The sequence below is a fragment of the Marmota marmota genome, unplaced genomic scaffold (assembly GCF_001458135.2).
Source record: "Marmota marmota marmota unplaced genomic scaffold, marMar, whole genome shotgun sequence".
NCBI lineage: Eukaryota > Metazoa > Chordata > Mammalia > Rodentia > Sciuridae > Marmota > Marmota marmota.
This window is the reverse complement of record NW_026000211.1, coordinates 1,651,289-1,673,640: the sequence shown is the minus strand read 5'-3', so window position 1 is coordinate 1,673,640 and position 22,352 is coordinate 1,651,289. Positions and strand designations below refer to the sequence as shown.

The window sequence follows — 22,352 nt, the reverse complement described above, 5'->3', positions numbered from 1 at the left end:
TTTCTAATTTCTCTGTGATTTCTTCTTGGATTCAGGTATGTAGGAGTGTGTGGCTTGATCTTTGCCATCTTGTGTATTTCCTTCGTTCCATCTGCCTCCTTTGGGTTCATGTTATCAGTCATGAGTCATTTAGTGTCAGGGCTACTTTCTGAGAAATACCTCCTTAGGTAATTTCATTGTTATTTGAATATCACAGAGTATCCTTACACAAATGAAGATTGCTACAAAGTCACTAGACAATATAGCTTTATGGGATCATTGTTGTATATACTGTCATTGACTAAAACATTGTTAGGTGGCACATGACTATATATTTCATTTCTATATGTTATAGGACCAACAGTATAATTAGATAAATAATGTTCTGTGCAATTACTTTTTTAAAAAGTCAGTCAAGAGAAGAAAAGTGAAGAATATGCAGTGATGCAGTTATTGTCATTATCCATATGATTTCCTGTATTGGGGCTCATTGATGTCCTTGATCAGATTTTTCCTCCTTATTTTTGTTTGGCTGAGCTACCTAAAGGTTAAGTTTCTGGATCTGCTGTAGGCACTGGCTAAAGGTAGTACTTATGACCCTTTGTCTGTTAGACTTTTACCTTCACTGTTGGTGTATAACTTGGAGTTTGCAATTATATTTCGGGAAATTTACCTGGCTTTTGTTGTTGTTGTTGTTTTTCTTTTGTTTTGTTTTGGCTCTGCATTTAACCAGGGACAAGGAGCTTGGAGCTCTCTCTCTCTCTAATCATTTGAGGGGTTTGGCCCTTGACATGCACACAGTCTTCCAGACTGCCAGGAATCAGTATGGCTTTAGTGCTAAGACTGGTGTCCTGGGATTCCAGAGTTTGCTCAGTGGCTGTGTTTAAGCCCCTTGGGCTTGTGAGGCTTCAGCCTTGTGTGGACTGGTCTGTGTGTGGCTTGGGGAGGGCTGCCCAGAATCCTGTTTCATTTGCCCCACTGGGTGCAGCCTTGCATATGTGCATGGTCTTCCCGTCTCCCAGGATCCACTGTGATCTCAGGGGTGCTCTTCTTGGTTCTTCCCCTGGTTCTTTAAACCTTCAGACTGCTCTGCATTTTACCTGCACCTGGAGCTGCTGCCAATTACCTTTCCTGATCTCCACCAACAGCTCCAGTGGTGTTGAGGATGCCCTTCAGCAGTCTGTTCTCTGTTCTCCTCAGGAATAGCTGAGGAGCTGTTCTTCTTATGGCAAAGCCCTGACTCAGCTTGGAACTGAGGGAGGAACCCTCTTTTGGAATGGCACCCCTGCTCCATCGGGGTTCTGAGGAGGGTGCGAAGGCAGCCTCTGGTCTTGGCTTACCTCCCCTGGCATGGCATCTCCCCCATGTGTGAGAGCTGAGCAGGAACAATCAGGCTGTATTCTTGGCCCTCTGTGGAGCTTTAGTCCTGCAGACTGGAGGGGCCCATGATGTTTTCAGACACTTTTGCCTGGAATAGAGCTTCTGCAACAAGGGGCTGGGGAATACTAGAAAGGGTCAGCAGCCTGGCGCTTACTAAGTAAAACTATAGCCCCAGACAGGGAGTCAAGCGAAGGGGGAAATCTCCTTCTACTTGGCCACAGCTGCCCAGAATGAAGGGCCCAGGGTAGAACTTCCATAACTTGGAACTATGGGGGATCTATTGGGTATTTATCAGCTTTTCTTTGCTATGACTAAAATACCTGAAACAACCAAGGAGGAATTATTTATTTTGGCTCATGGTTTCAGACGTTTCAATTCATGGTCACTGACTCCATTGCTCTGGGTCTGAGGGATAGCTGAAATCATGGTAGAAGGGTACGGTGAAGGAAAGGGTTGGGGGCGGAGGGGAGGGAGAAAGAGGCAGGCCAGAGACAAGATATAGTTCCCGAGGGCATGCTACTGGTCACCTATTTCTCCAGCCATGCCCCACCTGCCTACAGCTACCAACCAGTTGTCCATTCAAATTATCAACCCACCAAATGGATTAATCCACCCATGAGGTGTTATGGTTTGGATCTTTAATGTTCCCCCAAAGCTCATGTGTTAGGTGAAATTCTAGTAATTTCCGAGGTGAAATTACTAGATTACAATTGCTATAACCTCATCAGTGAATCAACTCATTTTGTTGAGTTAATAATTCAAAGGGACTACTGGGTGGCAACCAGAGGCAGATAGGGCATGGCTGGAGGAAGTAGTCACTGAGGACATGGATCAGGGTCTCCTAAAATATGTAGAAGTTTCCACAAATAAAATTTCCCCAAATTTTTGAGTTGTATTTATCTGAAAAATCTTGGGCTGCATTGAAATAATATTGTAAAATGTTTAAATTTCAAATTTAAGAAATAATTTTATTATGTCTCTATAATCCTCCAATAAATTTTTCTGTCAGCAATTTTAAAAGCTTTTGTAGTCCTTCAGACATTCTTAGGCAAATCACCTGTTCTGTTTGTGGACTGCATTAAACCCAGGTGGGGGTGGAGGACAAATTTGTTAGTGGTCCCAAACTCTGTCTTCCAAGTATGTTACCCACACATTTACAATTTCAGTTTCTCAATCTGTACACACCTTCACAATTTCTCTGCATTTGTGTTTTGCCTGCACTTCACTTATTCACATAACATTCTTCTAAGACATTTTAAAGTATCTTTTTTTTTTTTTAAGGGCTGATAGCTCCAGTATCAAAATAAATGAAGTAATTTTGTTTTTAATTTTTGTGGTGCTGGGGATTGAATCCAGACTCTCAAGCATGCTTGGCAGGAGCACTACCACTGATTTACACCCCTGGGCCCAGGATCAGTGTTTAGAATGACATTCATTTTATTCAAAAACATTTTTTTTTTTTTTGCATAAAAGCACTTCTTTCCTGAAGGAACTTATAAATATTCAAATCAGGTTCTGCATGGGTGAATTTTCTCCTGCTGCTCAACCCAGATAACTTCCAAAGGTCATCTGGTCTCAAAGCCCTCCAATTCCACCGTGCCATAGGCCTTCCTTTGCAATGCAGATATGCAAGTCCCACTAGGTGATGACTTTCTTCACTTCCTGTCCCACTTGGGGCTATAACAGTAGCCCTGTGCCGTGAGAATCAGCAGAGAAGCAATTTCTGTGTGTTAGGTGTGCTAGATTCGAAGTTCACTAAACGTGGGACCTACTTCAAAAAACTCACCAGTTGGAGGAAATAGCCTTGGGAGGGAACAATGTATGTGATAAATAATGTACTTCTAATTGTCAACACTGATACCTGCTTTTTTTGTGTGACCTGCTCAGCAAGTTTAAAAAACTAAGAGTTTCCCGATTAAAAAAAAAAAAAAACTGATGATGTATGCTCCAACTGTGCTCTCTCCTGACAGGAGGGGACAGCAGTGGCACTGCGCATTAGCTGTGAGGGGAGCCACTCCACAGGGGCCACACTTTCTGTTACACTACCCTTGGAAATTTTACCAAATGGTTTCAACATTTCCACAGGGAGAGGAATGTTTGAATTCAGGGCACTCGGGGTGGCCTCACTTTTCTTTTCAGAAACCATGTGACAAGGCCCTCCTGGTCCAAGGGGGTCCCTTCTTGTGCCCAATGTCTTAGCATCTCAGGTCAGGGCTTCTCTGGTCTGGTCCTTTCCCCAGAGGCTGTGTCTCTGTAAGAAACAGCCACATTGTTTTTATCTCCATACCTGCTGTCTGCCCTTTTGAAAAATACAGCAGGAATGGAGCATCAGTCTGGCCCCTTGAAGGCCTCCTCTTTCCCTGCCAGAGGCCCCAGGGCAGGACTTACAAGGCTGTGGCAGAACTCCTGCTAAGAGCCCTTGAAAGGAAGATCAGGGAAAGGGAACTTCCAGACCTATCATAAATTCATAAGCTTTGATTTATAAATATAATGGCTCACTGAAAAGAGGATCTGGTTTAGAGGCAGTGCCGGTGTCGGGGACAGGGGTCAAGCTCAGACAGCATGCTTGCCTAGTATGTCTGAGGCCCTGGGTTCCACCTCCAGCCCCAGGAGACAGCCAGTATTCCAGACTCAAGAGTTTTAGAACAGGGACTGAGTCATCCCCTCAGGGATTCAGTCCCCAGATAGAAGATAGCTGCCAACCCCCATGGCTCAAATTTAAGAATCAAACATATAAAATAGCTACTCCTTAACCGATAAAATTAAAAACAAAATCAGAAATAACTAAACTCTGGGAATATCATTGCTTAACCATTTCTTTGTATTTTTATTGAGTTTTTTTTTTTTTTGTATTTTTTTTTTAAATTTCTGCCCAAATACCACAGTGAACTGAGAAACCACAATTACAATTCACAGACTGTGGCATGAAAAACATCACACACTCCATCAGGAATCACATCAAACCCTTTCCTCTTTATTCATTCAAAAGAGAGTCCAATGCACAAGTGTCAAATATGAGCACTGTCATTTTTTTTTTTCTTTTCTTAGAAGGGGAAAAACATTTATTCTGGCAGCACTTTTACAATTCCAGGAAGTGGCTCTGATACCACAAGTTGCAGGAATAGAAACCATAACAAACTTGGAGGGCATTTCTTTGAGAGGCAAGGGACTCCGTGGTTGGAAAAAAATTCTTCTTGTGCTTAGTGAATTAATTGCCTGTCAGCCTCGGCGGGCCGCTGAAATCTTCCTGGGTGTTGAAAGAGAAAACGGAATTTCCTACATAGACATTGTGGAAAACTCCTGTAGAGCAGAGTGTTTTCTGTATCTCCAACCCTCCCCCCACAGGCTGAAGCAAGTTCTCACGCTTTGCTTTTTCTGGAGCTTCTTGTGGTCACATGACCCTCTTATCATATGGACCTTTTGGCCAAAACACACGTGGCAGCAAGGTTTCCTCTTACACTGCTTCTCTAGGGTTCAGATGACAGCACAAAACATGACTGGTCAAAAAAGAGCAGATATTAAGAACATGGGCATTTATGTTCGTGAAAATAGCAAACACTTTGAGAGTATGTCACCCGAAGGGGCATTATTTCCATTTATATGGCCCTAAGGGGAGTTGGCCCAAAGTCATATGCTTGGGAGTCTCTTTCAAAGGACTGGTCAAGTTGGGTGATTGGACAGTATAAGTACTGTCTCATGCCAATTAAAAAAACTTATTGCCCAACAATTCAATGGTCCATAAAGCAATTAAATGTTACCATTCAGTTTACACACACACACACACACACACACACACAGGAGAACTGTGACAAAAGGATTAACCAGATTAGTCTTGTGACTGTTCTAAAAGGAAAATGAAATCTCCAATTTGAAGTGTCATATATTCAAGTATTTAAAAAAATGTAAAGACAATCTGATCCCACTCTTGATTTTAAGATGATAAGGAAATCATAACCAGGGCTTCTGGAGTCAGTGAAATTAACTCCTGGGGCACAAAATATTTTATAAAAATTGATTTGTGAGGTCGTGAAATGCAGCCCACTTGTTTATTCTTTCTTTTGAACATGTGGAGACCACTGTGGCATTCCAAGAGTCAGTGCTTTCTAAACAAAGTGAAAGAGTAACACCAGCTGACTCGCTCTTCTGTCTGACACTGGTGAGAAACAGTTTTGCACATTTTCTATCAACACGCGCAGGAGGCAGATGTAAACAGAGTCCTTTACATTCTTCAAAGAATGTGTTACTACTGCAGCATATGCTGTTTGGCCCCAATTAGGAGGAGACTAGAGAGCAATTGGTAGGGTTTGCTTTTTAAGTTTTACCTCCTGGAGATTTCAAAACAAGTGGTTTACTAGTTCTTGGCAGTAGATTGTCCTACAAGAGGCTCTGTATGAATAGCCAGTGTGGGATTATGCTCCCCAGGTAGGAAGCTCACTACCCGAAGGTCCCACAGACCAGATGTGGAGGGCTTACAAAGTGCTCTGCTAAATTCTGGACCTGTTCTAGAAAGGAGAGGTAATAATTAGCAGAGCCCCTTGCATGATTCAAAACAGACTCCCGATGATCTTAAGCTACACTAACTGAGGTTTTCCATGAACTCTTTGTTCCAGAAGAGCGCCCGTCTCTGCCTCGACACTAATGATATGTGGGTAAGGAAAAGGAATGCTTCTGCCACCATGCCCAGTGACTTACAGGCAGGGACCTTGGATAAAGATGGGAAGGGACACTGCCTGAAATGCATGTTGAAGGATCCTGTGGATGACTGGCAATCTACGAAGCAACACTAGATCCGTGGGCTAACAAATACACAGACATCTTTTTTCTTTTCTTTTTTAAATCTGAGAAGGCTATTAAAGAATAAAGAAAAGAACAACAACAAAAAAAGTCTTATACTAAAATAAGAAATCAGCCCCATCTTGGCACAGTTCTCATGCAAAATATTGCACCCAGTGTTAACTAACGCTAGAAGCTTCAAACTGTATAAATTTAAATGTATTTGCATATTATAAAAATAAAGATAAACATATACATATTTTACACTAGTTACGGAACAGCAATGAATGTCAGTTGATTCCTCTTTCACATTGAACAGAACTGAAACCCGAGTGCTCTAAATACTGCCACTGTACTGTAACTATGGCTTATATGTGCACGGAAAACAAAATCCCTGAGAAGCCATTCGACTTTTTTTTTTTTTTCTTTTCTTCAAGTAGCGCTCTCCTTGGAGGATCACAGTTCTGAGGTTCCGGTTGTGAAACTTTAGCTCCATGCTCTCTCTGTCCTTCCTCCGCCCCCTCCACACCTCTGCGGTGGTCCTCTGGAAGCATCCTGAGCTCTTCTTCACTCCAGTGCCCAGCATGTGCTTGGAGGTGCAGAGGGTTCCCAGGTGAGTTGTGATGCTCTATTTTCTCCATGGAAATCCCACAGTCCACAAGTCACTGGTTTCTGTGCTTTTCACCAACGTTCTTCCTAGATGGGTGTAGGAGAGGAAAGTACAGAAATGACTACAGTGAACCAACAATGACAGTCTGACTGATAAGAAATGAAGAGTGACGATCGACACAGATTCATTTTCTGCATGGGTTTTCATCTCTACTTCTCTAACTCCTTATAAACATGTAGAGGTCAGGCCACTACCATCCTCACGGAGGGAAGCTGTTTTAGCAGTAAATCAGTCAAATATTTCTGTTTGTGACGTTAGTCTCAGATCAGCCATAAAGAGGGAGTGATGCTAATTGGCCACAACACTTATTCCATTGTAAATTTTATAGCATAACTAGATTTTTAATTTACAACCCAAACTCTAATCACAAAACTGCTTCCTTTCAATAAACACACGCACACATGGGGACCCAGGTTACACAACACTCCAGGAGGGAAACTATGTACCAACAAGCAAGAATGGATGCCTATCTGGGTCTGAAAAGCGTGATTTGAGGTAGTGTTATAAGCAAGGTTGTTGACTCAGACCTAGAGTTTGATGGGTACGCACTGAAGAAGCCGCTGCATCTCAACTGACTAGACACAGCAGCATTCAAGTCAAACCAAATAGCTACAGGAAACGAATATCAAAATCCCCATCCTTTATTTCAGCTCTCCTACAATGACATGGGACAGCGTGTTTTAAAAGCATTTTAGCACCATTTAAGAAACCATACAAGGACAAGGAAAGAAAAGGAAAAAGGAGTATGATCTCTGTCCCTCATCCCATCTCTACATGCTTCCTGAGTTCACAGACACTGATAATTCAGTGTCCACCTAAGACATCCTTCCATCCCAAGTAAGAATCAGCTTGGTCAAGCTTAATGAAAACATCACCAAAAGTAAGTTTCTTCCATTTGCTAATTCCATGCAGGGAACCGTTCCTTTCACTGTAGCACATGATTTGAGTAATTCTCACCTACTGACAATCCCACCAGGTTAGCTAAATCTTACTCTGCACTTGACTGAGAGGGAAACTAAGTCCAAGAGGTTAAATGACTTCCTGGAGGGAGGTGAAATCACTAGTGAGGGCAGAGCCAGGCATTTAACCAGAGTCATGTGAGTCCAAAGCATGCTTGATGAATACAAGGCAGGTTGGCTCTTTGAGATCCTCAGGATAATTTCACATTTCTGTGGCCCCCAACTATGAGAAGGCCTATTAATACAGTCAACTCCCAGTAGAGAAGGTTTTGAAACTGTCTCAAATTCAAGCAATAATAATATGACTGATCTAACTGTAAAGAGGATGGTAGTGTGAAAACAGCCCAACCAGGCAGTTGGCTTTGGTGCTATGATTTGGGGTTCATATGGGTGATGGGCTACATAACAAATTTTTTTTTTCACTGAATCTAATGAACCTTTCGAAATGCAGCCAGTTGGATCTGGCTGGCTACTCCCTTGAGCCACACCTAAGACTGAGAAATGCAAGAACTCCTAATCCAGGGTACCTGAGAGGGGATATCCCACTGTTTACCGTTTTCAGCAGTTTTCCATATCACTACCACTTTTCACTTTTGATTCTTAGGGAAAAAAGCCATCACATCTCCCACCCTCTCTATTTCTCAATAAACTCAACATCCACCTCAAATACTACTTCCTGGGACTTTTCCCGATTCCTCCTGGTGGAGTTCTATCTTTTGAGTGCTCCCCAGACTCCATACCTGTCATGGCAGGCATCCTATTTTAACAGCAATTCAACACTCACAAGTTTGTCTGCTTATTTCTTTGATTCTCATTCTATAAAAGAGTCTCAAGGGCAGGGTCTGACTTGGTTATTTCTGCATTCTCAAAGTTGTGCAGGGGAAAAAAAATAACTGATTAGAGTTAGAAGGCTTCCCAGAGACAAAACATGGCCATAAGGACAACGGACCTTCACTGGGTAGAAGGGAAAGGTGGCAGCCTGTTGAGGGATGGCAGCCACCAGGGGGCGCTGTGGTTGACGCCCTCCATAGTAAGGGAGCATCTCTGGGTCAGCAGAGTGTCTGGGATCTGTGAAGGGCCTTGCGGGATATGCCCAGAATTTTGAACTTGAACCTGTAATAACCAGGAAGACATCCAAAGTTTAGAGAGAAAAGGACAAATGATAGAGGGTAACAGGCCAATTGACACTCCATCACAGAGATCTTAGCAGAAACAGGGGGGTCTAGAGGAAAGCACAATGCTGAAAAGAAAGTTACATGGCCAAGTTGACGCATGTCAAGGAACATTGCTAAGAGGGGACAACAGGTCTTGGTGATAAACCATGCATGGGGAATAGAGGAGGAAGGCATTGAATCTGACAAATTCCTAGGCTGGGAAGATGGTCACAAAGCTCTGCCACTACCTGTGACAGAAAACACAGACAGATGAAGAGTTCTGGGAGAGAAAGACAACTAATTCAGTCCTCCACCTGTGAAGCCTATAGGACATCCAGGGGAGCTGCCAGGTGGGACACTGGAGACTGAGGTGTGAAACTGAAGGGAGGGCTCAGCCTGGGGGGTTCCCAGGTTATCGAACCTGACACTCCCAGGATGGAACAAAGAAATTTTGACTCAAAGTATTTAAACACTTAGGCTAAAAATGAAGCCATAACATTTTGTATTAATCATGTCTCTTATTTCTGTGTTCTGATGCTTTGATATCTGGGGCCTTGCTGACCCTGGAGGAGCTGGCCCTCCCAGAAGGAGCCAGGTCCTAAAAAGAGAAAACAACTCAGCTGTCCATGTACCTTGCACATACAAACTAACCAGTCCAGAGCCCAGAGCCCAGAGCCCAGAGCCCAGAGCCCAGCCACCTCCTTTATTGGCTCTCACACTCTGGGTCACCATCCACCTGCTCTAATCACCCCCGGGGCCAAATGCCTGACATCTAAGGACAGCCCTTCACCTGAGAACACTGGAATAATTTAAATGAGCCAACCCCAAGCTTTCTTTCACTGCCTCACTTGCTCCTTCCCATGGAAACCACAATAAAGACTTTGCCCATGGTTCCTCCCTCTTTCTCAGTACTTCCTTCCCTAGGTAGCCTCCCATCACCAAGGTGTGACATGCCTCCTTCTCCTAGAAATTGTGGATGTTAAAATATCTTTTCAATGGCAGTTGTCTGCTGATCTGTTTGCCTTACTGTACTTTAAATCTTCTATGAATATACTGTATTTTAAAATATACATGCAAGTGAGAGCCTCCAGCACTGTGAAAACTGTCCCAAAGCTGGGAGCCAAGACACAGATCGCAGATGCAGTGGTGCATTCAGTAACTGCTACTGTGGGCAAAAGGCTCTGCCTGGACTCTACACTCTGTCCTCTGTGACTTACCTGGTTGCTAGCAGGATCCAATGACTCAGGGCTTTTTTTTTTTTCATCTGAGGCATTTAAACAGATACTATTGGCATTTGTGACTACAATAAGAAAGAAAGGATAGCTCTCCTTTCCTCTCTATTCTATGAAGGGAGGGTTGGCGTACTGAGGTTTACAGCAGGTACCTTATAAACAGATCTTTGTGCACTTTGTGCACCTGTGCTGGTGATAGAGGAGAAGGGAAGCCAATGGCTTACCTACCTAACCAGCTTACACATTTACTTTCCTTGAGTAGGTACCTCAATTAATAAGCTGCTAAGTAAGTTGAAAGGTAGATTTTTGCCACAGCATCTACATCTTCAGAGGAATTTTAAAAATTTTTTTACCCATATATATATTCTATCAATATATATTCCTAGTAGAAAAGACCATAGCTGAATGTATGGAGCGTTTGTGCACTCTGGGGGTAACTAGACTAAATGCTTCATCTGCAATGGTCTGTGCATATGAAACAACTTCATGAGATACGTACTTCTATTATCTATATTTTACAGACATTTGTGACAGAAAACACAGACAGATGAAGATCTCCGAGAGAGAAAGGCAACTAAGAAATAGCACTAAGAAATAGTAAAGAGCCAAACTTGGGAAGTGTAAAACAACCTTAAGAAAAGAAATGTAAACACTTATTTTTAAAAAGCTACATGCTGCATTAACCAACCTCAGCTTTTCCTGATGTTATATTCTGGCATAACCACAGAATATATGTGTGGTACTGGGAAACAAACCCAGGGCCTCTTTGCATGCTAAACAAGTACTCTACCTTTGGGCTGTATCATTAGCCATTTTAATTTTATTTTGATACATGGTCTTACTAAGTTGCCCAGGCTGGCCTTGAACTTGTGATCCTCCTGCTGATCTTCTGAGTAGCTGGGATTACAGGTGTGAGTCACTGTGCCCCGCATGGTGTAAATATTTTAAAAATTACTTTTTTTTTCCTATCAAGTATCTAAGATTTTTTTTTTTTTTTTAAGAGAGTGAGAGAGGGAGACAGCGAGAGAGAAAGAATTTTTTTAATATTTATTTTTTCAGTTTTCGGCAGATACAACATCTTTGTTTGTATATGGTGCTGAGGATCGAACCCGGGCCGCACGCATGCCAGGCGAGCGCGCTACCGCTTGAGCCACATCCCCAGCCCTCAAGTATCTAAGATTATGGACTCATGAAATATTATAGTAAATTAAACAAAAGAATCAAGTGGTTTCCTATTCCTAATTTCCAAATGTGAGTGGATTCTGGACAAGTAAAAGATTAGCTACCCTAGGATGCCCTTCTGTGTGGAATCTCTTCATCCCCAGCCCCCCCTCACCCCAAAAGCTCTCCAGGTCTTCGGGAGGGTCTTACCTATTCAAGACACTCTCTGCACTTCCCACAGACTTACCCTTAATACTTGGTGCTCCTAAAGTCACAGATTGGGTACAGTAAAAATGATGGCATAAGGGAAAGAAGCACTATCTTTTCCACTTAATTTTCCAAGAAAGTATGAAGGTACCTAAGCAGAGAGGGGAAAAATTCCAGTATCAATGTGGCTGATGGGAGACTAAAGGATTGAAGAAACATAATTTCTCCTAGCCTGTAAGAACAGTCAGGCAACGAACTGTTACTCCTTGCATTAGGATAAAACAAATCAATGCAAATCAATGTGACCACTCCACAAGCAACATCCACACTTGGCCTTTTCCTCTAAAACACCAGACCATCCCCACCTTCCATGTCTTAAAATTCTGTGGTACCTGAAAAATTCTCCATTGTGATCAAGCCAAATTCATCTTGTACCATTGTTTTTTTAGAATAGGTCATCAAGTCCATGCTAACTAATCTCAGTGCACTAAGACATTCTTTGCCCCTTTATTTGGTGAGAATAAAGATCACAGTCTTCATTCTATTTTTTATAAAAGCCAATTTCAGTTGGCCTTAAATATCCTTTGTCATAACAAAGTCATTGCAAAAATTCCTGTGCAAAGTAATCAGTGTACTTTTGAGAATACTTAGAAGCAGCAAGTCACTGGAATTTAGTGGGGCTGTTGCTTGAGTGAGAATTCTACTGTACATAGGCAAGAATCCATGTTTTTAAAAAGGGGCTTTGAAATGCGGTATATCAGCCTTGCCCTCTATTGTTATGAGTACTTTCTGGAAAAGGAGAAAGCTTGGCCCAGCAATTTCCAAACCAGCCCATTTTCACTAATTCTATAACATAGGACCCACCAAAATCAGAATTAACTGCCTTCTTCACTCTCTACAAACTCCCGCCACTCCCCAGATGATGGAAAACACAGACGTAGTGCCACTAGAAGAGAAAGGTCAACTGTCAGGAAATGAAAATGATACATCCCCACTTCCTGTATGTTCAAGGTTCAGTCCATTAAGAAACCACATGGAAGAATGTGGGTTGTGTGCCAGCATGCCTCAAGGTAAAATGTTTTCACTTGCTAACCTGTTTAATTCTGTCTTTTGCACAGAACACAGCAGTTCAATTTGATTACCAGGCAGTTTGTCACATAGTGCACAGTTCATTTGGTGGAGCTGGACATTGCTCTGAACTTCTTTGGAAAGAAAAAGAGAGACACTCTGCAGAATACCTACAAATGACATACCACTGGCAAGCTGCCATTTACCCAAAGAAGCTCATGTTCCCTGTGAGCTAGAATATTAAGTGTCTCAACCTGGGAGCAACTGGATGGAGACAGGCATTCACAAATAAACAATGTAAAAATATTCTCTTTCTACTTTCCCCACTGAGAGTACAGTCAGTGCTCCCTATTCTTGAATTCTGTATCCTTGGATTCAACCAACTGCAGGCTGAAAATGTTTGGAGGTGGTAGCGTACTGCATGTGTATGGAACCTGCCCTCATCATTATCCCCTAAACTATACAGTTTAGCCAACTATTCATACAGCATTTGCATCATATTATAAGTAATCTAGAGATAATTTAAAGTATATGAGAAATATGTGTAGTATAGTTATATGCAGATATGCATAGTATTATTTTTTTTATAGAAAGGACTTGAGCATCTGCATATTCTGTTTTGTCCATGGGGGTGGAGTGGGGGTTCTGTAAACAATCCTCTAATGGATACCATAGGGCGAGTGCTTACTTTTGCCCCTTGCAACTCCTAATGTCCAAGACTCAGCATCCCTTAAATATCTAGGGGTCAACTGGGCTGCCGCCAAGAAGCCCTGAAAGAGGGTCATCTCCCTCCATGCAGCTCCACCTTCATTTCATCCTTCCTTCATCCAAGAAACAAGGGACTGGCAGTGGGGGTACAAATTCAACTCATTACCATGGGAAATGAACTGTACCTGGGATAACATGATTTTCTGGGAACTTCCTTAAAACTCAGAAATCTGTTGCACTCTAACACACTAGGCAGTCAAACCACTAAAAATATCAGTGGATTGCATGGGACACTAGGTGATGTATTAGACACAAGTGACAGCAATTAGCACAAGATTTCTTTCTGATGAAGACAGACTGATACACTGCATGACTCTTTAAATACACTGATAGTCATTAATGAGTGAGGTTTTATGGTATACAAATTATACAACAGCAGAGCTTAAAAATATGAATCTCACACAAATTTTGTCCTCGACGAAGTGGGCATTTCTTGGAGCAACTCAGGCGAATTTTCTACAAGATGCAATGTTCATCTCCTGTCAAATGCATACACACTTAAAAATCATGATCTCCAAAGTATGGAAAATGGCTCATGTTTCTACTTGATCATCAGCAAAGAGGACAAGAAGCCACTTAGTTCCCATTTCTTTCTGGAGGGCCAGGTGTGGGAAGGGAAGCACTTCATTTTGTTCCTGAGACCTCTTCTCAATAGAATGCTGGTGGACACCTCAGCTACCAACCACTGAGACAAGCCACAAGAGTAAATCACATTTTAAAAAAAATGACTCCTGGTTCTGTGCCTACCAACTCCTGATTCTGTGTCTCTCCCCATGAGGGAATAAATCAAAATTTTAAGTGAGAAATAAAAAAGCTTGGGATTCATAAGGAAGACTCATGGTAGAGCTCTTGCCTAACACCCGTGAGGCCCTGGGTTCAATCCCAGTACTGAAATAAACAAAACCAAAAACTCATAAGGAGGCCCAATTAACAGCCATGGACTTTTTTTTTTTTTTTTCTTCATAAAACTGCACTTTTTTTCATTTAGTCAGAGGTAGGTAATTAAATGACAAGTCTGATCTCATCTATAAAAGACAGGAGTCAACTGAGAAAGGCTTGAGATGTCTTTTTTAAAACCAAATAAGATCTAGATCAACAAGAGATAGGGTCTTGCTTAGCGCTTTGCTTTTGCTGAGGCTGGCTTTGAATTCATGGTCTTCCTGTCTCAGCCTCCTGAGCCACTGGGATTTCAGGCATGCAGAACCATGCATGGCCATCCTTTCTTAATGTGAACTATAAACTATATGTTCACCCTACCTGAAAGCAGAAGGGACTGTGACAGGCTGACAGCAATGCAGCACCCCTCAGTTGTGTCTTGGTGCTGCTAATTGGACATGGACAAGAAAAAGGTCCCAACAGACAAAGGTGACCTTACCGGCTGGGAGCCCACCCTTACAGGTGCAGAAGGGATCTGTGAGACCAGGATATCCAACCCACATACATAAATCAACTGAGAGACTTCTGTGTTTTTAAGACTCATGCCTGGTCCCTTCCCCTAGAAATTCTGATACATATGCCTGATGAAAAAAGTTCCGTTTTGTCCATCTACCTACATTTTGTGGGATAACAGAAAGTAGATCGCTCTAGTGATCAACAGCCTCAGTCTCCCAATTTCAATGCCTGCCAGGACTCCAAGTCTCAGGCTCATCACCAGGCCACATTGACTTAATGACTACCTCCTTTGACAGCTATCCTCATAGATCCCCCCAATCTCCTGCTCCAGCACACTGTCACCCACATGTGCTATTAGACCTTTCCCTGGGTGTGACCTGCCTCCGTGTATGCTTTTGTGTTCATGGATGAGCTGTGGATGCTTAAAGAGTATGCGGTGTAAAACAGGAGGGCACAAGCAGAGGCTTCAAATCTAAGCATGTGTTCATGTATATGGTCATGCAAGGTACAGTTTCTCTTCACCTCCATGCTAAAAACTGAGTCCTGCCAGAGAAGCAAAACTTTCCTATTTAAAGAATACCCCTTCATTTAGAGTTGAAAAACTGCCATCCATTTTATGAGACTTTTTTTTTTTTTTTACCTGTTTCAAAATAGAGCTATTCAGATTGCTAGGTCAAAAGTGGTTCGATCTCTAATGATGCTCCCTCCAGCAAGGAGAAAGGTCAGAGTCCTCTCTCTGATTGCCCAAGATTTTAAAGCTGCTAGTTCATTTAGGTTCAATAAGCTGTCAGAGGGAAAGGCTGATAACATTTTTTTTTTCCAAGGTGGTGTAAATGCGGTCTTTCTGTGGCAGGACAAGAAGCCCATGGGAAAACACTGATAACGCTGGCTGGGTGCCAGTATAGCTTCCTTGTGCAAATGGATATTATAACTCCTACCTCTACCTCGCCTATTAAATGGCATGCATCTTCGGCAAAACAATAGATTAATGTCTCTCTTGTCTCTCTTGGGAAATTTATGCCAATGGTAAGTGTATTGAATAACTGTTTCCCTGTATTCCCATATCTGCTGGTTCTAAAATACCCCCTTCATTCTGACCCTAGATGAATCAGAAAAAAAAAGGGGGGGGGGATCAATCAATATGCATGAGTTCAAAAAACAAATTCAAAAAAACACGAAAAAGTTTCTGCATGTTGGTATGTTCAGGACAGGGGATAATAGGAACTTGCTAAGTAATCCTCCTTTAATATTTAGGAAGCACGTCAAGATTTCAGTGTGGTTTAGGTCACATCAGTGATGAAATATACTAGGCACATGTTAGATTAAATAGGATTATGAATATAGCATTAGATAAGAGCTTTCCTTCAGTGATATTTTCCAGCAAAGATGGATTAGGGATGTTCTGTCAAGTAAGTTGCTCCATTTGGAGAAAAGGGGGCCTCACACCTCCACTGCAGCTGCTAATGTGTGACAATGCCACTGGGAGAGCCTGGCAGTGCAGAGAGCACCACAAAAGCTCCTGAAAACCAGAGAAATGAAAAGTTGTGCTGCAATTGTGCACAACGAATCAAAATGCATTCTGCTGTCATAGGTACCTAATTAGAATAAATAAATAAATATGTGTGCAGAAAAAAAAAATGCTCCTAAAAGAGCTGCCACTTTGGGGACAAGGTATGGGCTCCTACCACACAGAGCTCTGGCATATGGCTGGATAGGAAATTTCTCAAGATGAGATTAAAAATCACAATTCTCATAAGCAAAATTTCCAGCTTCCCTCAAAAAAAATAGAAATCCTAAGTAGAAAAAATAATTCTATATGGCCGACCAAGCAGAAAAATTAAAGTCTGCTGCATGCCTATGAGTCATGTTGCCTATATCACCCGGATAATGAGATGGTGACCAAGAAGATCTGTGGCTGCTTTTTCAAGGTATGAGGTACATGGACATTTCATCTCAGTTTGAAAACAGCCTTCTTGGTTCCTAGTATTACAAAAACAAGAATATAAGTTAAAAACCCAAACAGGGTGGGTTTCATCTAAAATACCAAGCTCACATTCTACCCAATAATTAGTGTGCATGGGTGCATTTTGTCTTTAAGTCCTTTTGGGGACTTGGCAAGGATGGTGGCAAGCTGCAAGGTCCTTGATTTTCAAGGATGGACTAGAAATGCAGAGCCCCACAGCAAAAAAGAATCTATTATAGGCTTTTCTTACTTAATGGTCCCTCACTATTCTCTAAAGTAAGAACCACTTAATTCTGCAATGTCAGAGTTAAGAACTCACTTGGGACACTTTTTGGGGTTCTGGCAGAACCTAACTACCTTTCAACAAAGAGCTATGCACAAATGATCTGGGGGCAAATGTTCTTTTGATTACACGTACTGGCAAATAAACTAAAACCCAACAAACCGAACATTTCATTTTATAATTTGGGAGGCGGGCACTGGGGATTTAACCTAGGGGTACTTTAGCTCTGAGCAATATCTCTAGTCCTTTTTATTTCTTTAGAGACTGGGTTTCACTGAGTTGCTGAGGTTGGCCTCAAACTGAGTCCCTAAGAATACAGGCATGAGACACGGTGCCCAGCTAAATTGGGCATTTTAAAATGAGCAAACTGTGTGGCTTGTTTGTGATAGCTCAATGAAGCTGTTAAAAGATGCTCTAAATTTATCAGTGAAAGTAAAAAAATGGCAATAGCATGCTGCCTAAGCCATGGTGTTGACATCACTCAGAAGAATCACATCTTCCTGCAGGGACTTTTCAGGATATTCGTGCAGATGCGGTTTCACTTAGGTTTTGGAGATCACATCTACAGAGTCAGGATCAGGAGTGAGGAGCGGGGGCCGGTGGGGCTTTCCAAACTCACTTGGAACAGGGGCTGATCACAGTCGGCGTAGGTGGGTAAACCAAGGCAACATTCACTCGCTCGCTGCCGTTCTTGGGGCAAATGATTTCTGCCACTCCTTCTGGTCTGGGCTGGCTCAGCAATTCCCCTGCAGGAGAAGAGGAAAATGCATTAAGAAGAGGTGCCCTGCAGAGAAAGGAACAAGGTATTTGGGGTGGGAAAGGGAAGGAGAAGGGCAGGTAGTGAGGATCTACAGACAACGGACACAGAGAACAAAGGTGCGCCCAGAACAGCCGGGTTGGCTGGGCTCCCGTTCTCACTGTCTGAATTGTCATCGGCATCACCATGGAAAAGGTTCCCGCATTATAGCAGGAAGGCTGGTCCCCAAGGCAAAGACGGCATCTGCCACCCTCCTGCTCACCTTCCTTTTCACTTACTCCCGAGATCTTTAGGAGCCAGGCTCCCTGGAGCCCAGCAAGGCAACGCTGCCAGGGAGGGTGTTCATAATTAGGATTTGGGGCAGATGGGTTTGGGACAGAACATAGCAGCCTTTCAACAAAGCCCTGCACACAGATGACCTGGAGGGGTGGCAGACTAAAGGTGTTAACAAGGTAAAGGGCCCCAAAGCAGCCCAGCACCCTCCTGGCGAGAGCATTTCCAGGCCAGGTCTGTGTGCCAAGCTCAAAGCACCAACTCTGCACTATCTTATGACTAATGGGACCTAGTAAAAACGGGTGATTAACTTAATGGATTGCCACAACGCCTAGAGGAAATCGGATACTGCATGCCCTGGATATAGTCTCTCTCCAACTAGATCATTAACTCCCCAAGAGCAGAGCTGGACTTCTACTTCCATTCCTTCATTCCCTCCCCATGGTCCACACTGCCTCCCTCTGTTCTCAGGGCCAGCACAGGGTGCTCTGTCTTCAGTCTTCAATAAACAGCTCTGGCTGATGATGGCAGTTTTTGCCTGAACTGCCCTCATTGAACCTAGAAAGTAAATAAACCGGACCAGGGACACACAAGGTGTGCCCACAGGGGAAAGACACGACTGAATGTCACACTTCAGCTTGACGGTAGTCATTGCTTCTACCGCTCATGTGAAACTCTAGAGACCCCAGAGGACAAGCTGACAGGATAAAAAATTGCCTTGCTCAAAATATCATATTTCCAGACAGGCGTGGTAGCACACGCCTGTACAGCAGCTCGGGAGGCTGGGGCAGGAGGATCCCAAGTTCAAAGCCAGCCTCACCAACTTAGCGAGGCCCTAAGCAACTCAGCGAGATCCTGTCTCTAAATAAAATATAAAAAAGGGCTGGGGATGTGGCTCAGGGGTCAAAGACCTCTGGGTTCAATCCCCAGTACCTGCCCCCCGCCAAAAAACCTATATTTTAAGCATCTGTTAGCTGTGCTCAAAGCATATACTCCATGCACCAGCACTCCATGAACTTAAGAGCTTTAAGTGGACATATCATTCAATCCATACAACATCCTGGGGAAGGTTTGTCCTCAGTTTATAAATGGGGAAGCTAATGCTCAGGGAGGTTATGTGATATACCCAGTAATCAGGAGATAACAAGTGGCAGACTGGGGACATAAATTTGGCTCCCATCTCTTGGGCCCCTACCTTTGGCCACCAGCCTCTAGAATGTCCCCCAACCAGGGACTGCTTGTCCATGTCAGAACGTATTTTTCCAGGAGGAGTAATCTAAAAATCCCTATTTGAAAATAATGAACTAAAGCTTTCACATATTTATGCTTCCAGGAAAGGCATTAATTTCTGGATTGGAACATTTTTATATGGCTTTGCACAATATTCAGTACCAGAAACTGCTGGAAACACCAAATCACCACTAAAGTTCATTTGGCATCATTAGCTTGTCTCATGGGGTCAGAACTACACTCTGACAGTTAGGAAAAGATCCCCAAATATAAAAGCACAGTGACAAATGTAAACATTAAATGCCATCAAAGTAATAAGATGAACTCAAGCCAGCAGCATGTTAGAGCTAGACTGAATCCTGGAAGTCCTCCAGTCCAAACACCACTTGGTAAGTCGGAGCTGTCTGAGTTCTAACAGATCGGCCCCACATCCCATGAGAGCTGTGCATCTTTAAACCACCCCCACACGCGCGCGCGCGCGCGCGCGCACACACACACACACACACACACACAAAGTGCCAGGACCACACGAGAGGGCGTTTGGAGCACCCTAGCTGGACTGCCCTCACTGTCGCCTCTTCTGACAGTTTCAAGTTCTACTTTTGGTCCTAAGATCATCCCCGAAGCCTGAAGAGCCTGGGCTCCTCTGGTTTCCCCTCAAAACCCTGCAAGTCAGAATTTCACACAGGCCTCAACTTCATCTGCTTTTGGCTCCCTGGGTTCACTGGATTACACTACAGATGCCAAGTCCCTGTCCCCGACACCCCACTTGGGCAACAGTCCAGTACAGCTGGCTTCTCTGCTGAGCATGTTGCAGCTTTTGGTGAGCGGAAGGTGGGTTTGCCAGAAAACTGGAAATAATTTGCAGAAGTCTATTAAGCCTTAGTTACCAATTTTGTTTAAACCAATAGTGTTACTGTCCTTCCTGAAAAAGTCAGGTAACTGGTTTTGTTTGAATCCTATTCCTAGCAGTGTGGTCTGTATTGGTGTTTGGTTTGGATGTGATTTGTACCCCAAGGGTTCATATATTGGAGACCTGATACTTCATGTGGAGGTGCTGAGAGGTGGTAGGACCTTTAAGAGGTAGGGCCTTGAGGGAGATCCTCAGGTCAACTGCACACATGTCCTCAGAAAAGATCGAGGGACTCCTCTCTCTCTGGCTTCCTCTTTTTTTGCTATAATTTCTCTTCCCATAAGGGCTTCCCATCATTGCCATCTGCCATGAGATGATGCAGCCAAAGGGACTCCTTGCCAGAAACTGCAGCATGCTATTGGACTTTTAGCCTCCAAAAATGAGAGCTAAATAACCCTTTTTTTTTTCATTATAAAGTCAGTCTGCTTCAGGTACTTTGTTATAGTAATGAAAAGAGGACTAATACACATGAAAACGGAGCATGAAGGTAGAAGGCAGAGAAGTTTCACACATGAAAAAATTCACTTGATGCCAACGAATATTGAGCAATAAGCGGAATAGTTCATAATATATTTTTAATATTTTATTAGTTGTTGAAGAATTTTAAAATTTTATTTATTTATTGGTATGTGGTGCTGAGAATCGAACCCCGTGCCTCACACATGCTAGGCAAGTGCTCTACCACTGAGCCATAATCCCAGCCCCAACAGATCATAATTTCAAGTGCACTCACATTCTCCAACAATGTATTTATTGCTATGTGTATGTATGAATGTCACAAAAATCCCACTATTATGTATAATTATAATATACTAATAAAAATTAATATAAAGTAAAAAGGAGAAAAAAAACATGCATAGTTCCTAGATTGACAACATAAGAACAACAATTTTTTCTTCTCAAACCTATCTCCAAAATGTGAAGAGTAGTTCACAATGCGTAAATCATCAAGTAAAATTGCAAAGCTAATCATCCTCAAATTTAACATAAATTTGATCTTCAAAATAAAGTACATTCTTGAGTTGAGCAACGACTGAGACCTTCCTGTATGTGTGGGGACTGTAGAGGATGCAGGGGAAATACGGACGTAAGGCATGGGTTCTAACAGGAAGGACCTCAGGGTCTGCAGAGAGAAGATGTCCATGTGAAAAACTCAATCCTGCATGACGAGTGCCCCGAGGACATTCCTACAAGATGTTAGAGGAGTGAGGGGAAGGTGAGGTCAGTACTGATTTGCAGGATTGTGAAAGGGATCAACAAATGGGGAATATTTAGCCAAAAGACCCCCCTGCTATGACTTGGATGAATATGCCGAAAAGTCCACATGTATAGGCTTGGTCCCTGGGGTGGGGGTTTGGGAGATGCTGTGGACCTTTAAGAGGTGGGGCCTGTTGGAGAGGTCATCAAAAGCATGCAATGGGATTGTGGCACGCCAGTCTTTTTCTCTATTTTTCCAGACTGTCCAGATGTGAATACTGTCTCCAACATGTGCTCTTGCCATAGCATGCTGCCCTTGCCAGAAGCTCAGACCCGTGGGCTGCCTGACCTTGGATTTGAACTTCAAAATAAATGACCCCAAATAAATGGGGTCATGACCCCAAATAAATCTCTCTATACTTCATAGTAGCCTGTCAGGTAGTAATGCAAAGCTGTCTAATAAAACCAGTAAAATTCATTACCAATATGGAAAAAGAATGTGTGCAGATGGAATAAACATCAACAATGTGAGAACAAACCTGCATTAACCCAGAGTGAAAAAAAATGAAGTCCACAGTAGCTTGATGTCATGTATGTATCATCTCAACCCTCATGACAACACTGTAAGGTAGGGACAGTTATTATCATCATTATAGAGGACAGGAACCCAGAGCTCAGAATGGATAAGGAAATGCTAATCGTAACAGAAGGAACAGTGCCAGCATCTGGACCCAGGACTGTCTGATACAGCTCTTAACCACCACATCACAGTGTCCTGTGACAAGACAAAGATATAGAGATAATTAAATGAGATAACCTATGAAAAATACCGAACACTATCATCCGGCATTTGATGAGTTCTTGACACTATTATTATAGTGATAAGAAGATTATGCAAGAGCTTACTCTTCCAAATATAAAAAAGAATATATACAAGCATATAAAAGCAATATACCAGGATCAGAACATAAATTATCAACATGCAAAACATGA

The 22,352-nt window shown here is 42.7% G+C and overlaps 1 long non-coding RNA gene across 1 annotated transcript; it reads right to left on the bottom strand.

The window, feature by feature from the left end:
- Positions 1–4,312: 4,312 nt before the first annotated feature.
- LOC107142594 lies at positions 4,313–20,836 on the bottom strand. Its single transcript, XR_001503578.2, has 2 exons — positions 17,609–20,836; positions 4,313–6,828 (listed from the first exon to the last, which is right to left on the bottom strand). It is a non-coding gene; the product is annotated as an uncharacterized LOC107142594 (long non-coding RNA).
- Positions 20,837–22,352: the final 1,516 nt, after the last annotated feature.